We start from the raw sequence: 3261 nt of genomic DNA, 5'->3' as shown, positions 1-3261 counted from the left end.
TTCTTGCAAATGTACAGCCAGAGCTGGCTGTCTGGCGGCTCAGCAACTGAGTCTGGTGTTTCTGAGGTTATCAGCCCATACCCTCCTTCTGAAATGAAGAATGTTGCAAGGGAGAGTAAGGGGAGAAGAATGCCAGGTACAGCATGTAACGCATATGGAGTTAGAGAGGAATTAGCTTTGTGAAGGACAAGTTTAGCTACAAGTGTTGTTAGCGGTAGCAGCTAAAGTATAACCAAGATTGCTTAAGACTTTCAGTCCCGTTTCAATTGTTTCCCTAGCCTATTCGTTGTTCCCTAGTTTTCTTTGTTTATCCGAAAAGAAAAGTCCCATTTCTATTTTTGCTGCAACAGTAGCTCCTCCCTGTTGGCCTGTTTAGAAGGAGCATCCTATCCTGGGTCCAGCAGGCTTTATCCACCTACTCATTAATCATGTACAAGAGAAGAGACTTTTCTCCAGCTCTGAAAGGGTTGTGCTTCCAGGCAGAGTTCCAGAGTCTTGGCAAACCTCTTCTTTCCCTCAATCCCTTTTCCCACCTCTTGGGTTCCTCAGCATCTTTTCAGGTAATCAGAGAATACATTTGCATTTTTTGTAGAGCGGCCTGGATGTTGACAAGCCTCAAATTCATTTGGGTCCTCTCTTCCTGTATAGTTTCAGTGAAGATGGCTCTCCTTGCCCCCTGGTTGAGATCCAAAGAAGAGATACTTGTGCAATCTTGGACATGAAATGGTACAAGTTTGATAACAGTTCCTCTTGTTTGGAATTCGTCATGAGTACCTAACTGTTTAGTCAGAGGAGCTTGACCCCTGACAGCATTCAGCATGACAGAGAAGTGTCTGAAGTTTGGTTTCATTTCTTTACTGTCCTGTCCTGCCCACCTGTTAGCATTGGGAGGATGCTGTAGACTTGGGGCTCGTTTCCTTTTTCAGTTTCCAAACCCTACAGGTACTGTCAGTCTGGGAAGTGAGGCTAGTTTTCTGCTTCATAAACTAGGGGATCTTGTTGGAACAGAACTGTAGGCTCCCACCTGGTTTTGGAGCTGAAATAAATTTATTTATCTAAAAAAAAAAAAACTCCTGCTATGATTGTGGATGTCTTTTTTGCCTTTTAGTTCTATCTATTTTTCCTTTGTGTATGTATATGTATTTTTGCTTATTTATTTATTTTATTGGCTGTGTTGGGTCTTTTTTGCTGTGTGCGGGCTTTAGTTGCGGTGAGTGGTGGCTACTCTTCGTTGTGGTGCGTGGGCTCCTCATTGCTGTGGCTTCTCTTGTTGCAGAGCATGGGCTCTAGGCACGTGGGCTTCAGTAGTTGCAGCACTTGGGCTCAATAGTTGTGGCACACGGGCTTAGTTGCTCCACAATATGTGGGATCTTCCTGGAGCAGGACTCGAACCCATGTCCCCTGAATTGGCAGGCAGATTCTTAACCACTGCGCCACCTAGGAAGCCCCTCCTTTGTATAGTTTTAGGCTACATTATTAAGTACACATAATTTAGAATTATCATAACTTCCTGGTCTTTTTAACCTTTTGAAATTTTCCTTTTTATTTCTAGTAATACCTCTTGTATTAAAATCTACTTTGCCTGATAGAATTATAGATGGCCAGCTATCTTTTAGATACTATTTGCATTGTATACCTCTTCCTTCCTTTTACTTTTAACCTTTCTGTATCCTTTTTTTTAAAAAATTTATTTATTTTTTATTGGCTCTGTTGGGTCTTCGTTGCTGCACACCGCTTTCTCTAGTTGCTGTGAGCGGGGCTACTCTTCCTCGTGGTGCGTGGGCTCCTCATTGTGGTGGCTCCTCTTGTTGTGGAGCACAGGCTTTAGGCACATGGGCTTCAGTAGTTGTGGCACATGGGCTCAGTAGTCGTGGTGCACAGGCTTAGTTGCTCTGTGGCATGTGGTATCTTCCAGGGGCAGGGATCGAACCCCTGTCCCCTGCTTTGGCAGGCAGATTCTTAACCACTGTGCCACCAGGGAAGTCCCCCTTTCTGTATCCTTATAATTAACGTGTGTCTCTTGCAAGCAGCATACAGTTGAGTTTTATTTTTTATGCAATTCAATAGTTTTTTCTTTTAATTAGGGCATTTTGTTCTCTACATTAATTGAATTACTAATATATTTGGATTTAAATCTTACCAGTTTATCATTTGTTTTATATTTATTTCATCTTTTCTATTTTTCTTTTCCTGTCACTCTGACTTCTTTTGATGAATTAATTATTTTTATTATTCCATTTTCCCCTCTGTTCAATTCTTAGATATACATTCTTTTACTATTTTTGTTGGATACGTTAGACCAGAAATTCTTAAACTTTTTGACTGAATGACCCCTTTATACTCTCAAAAATTATTAAGAACACAGCTGGATATCCACATGTAAAAGAATGAAGTTGGACTCTTATCTCACACTGCATAGCAAAAATAACTCAAAATGGATCACAGAACTAAATTTAAAAGCTAAAACTATTAAAAAACAAAAACAAAAAAATACCACAAAACCTCTTAGGAGAAAGCACAGGGGTAAATATTCATGACCTTGGATTTGGTGATGGCTTGTAAATTATGGCACCAAAAGTTCAAGTAACAAAAGAAAAAATAGATAAGTTGGACTTCATCAAAATTAAAAACTTTTATGTATCAAAAGATACTATCAAGGGAGTGAAAAAATAATCCACAGAATGGGAGAAAATATTTGTAAATCATATATGCGCTAAGGGTCCAAAATATATAAAGAACTCTTACAACTCAAAAAAAAAAAAAAAAAAGCAAACACCACCACCACCAAAAACAATAACAACAGCAAAAAAAAAAAAAGGCAAAGACTTGAATAGATATTTCCCCAGAAGAGCAATACAAATGGCCAAGAAGCACATGAAAAGATGCTCATTGGTCAGTAGGAAAATGCAGATCAAACCCACAATAAGGGACTTCCCTGGTGGTCCAGTGGTTAAGAATCCGACTTCCAATGCAGGGCACTCGGGTTTGATCCCTGGTAGGGAAATTAAAAACCCACATGCCGTGGGGCACCTAATCCCGTGAGCTCGCTGTAACTACTGACCCTGAGTACTCTGGAGCCCACACGTCACAACTAGAGAAACGCAAGCATGAAGCCACAACGAAGATCCTGCGTGCTGCAACTAAGACCCTACGCAGCCAAATAAATAAATAAATATTTTAAAAAACAAAACAAAACCACGATGATATACCACCTCATGCTCAAAATGAATGGCTGTAATAAGAAAGAATTTTAAAAGGAAA

This window comes from Hippopotamus amphibius, chromosome 1, assembly GCF_030028045.1.
Source record: "Hippopotamus amphibius kiboko isolate mHipAmp2 chromosome 1, mHipAmp2.hap2, whole genome shotgun sequence".
NCBI lineage: Eukaryota > Metazoa > Chordata > Mammalia > Artiodactyla > Hippopotamidae > Hippopotamus > Hippopotamus amphibius.
This window is presented reverse-complemented; position numbering follows the sequence as displayed.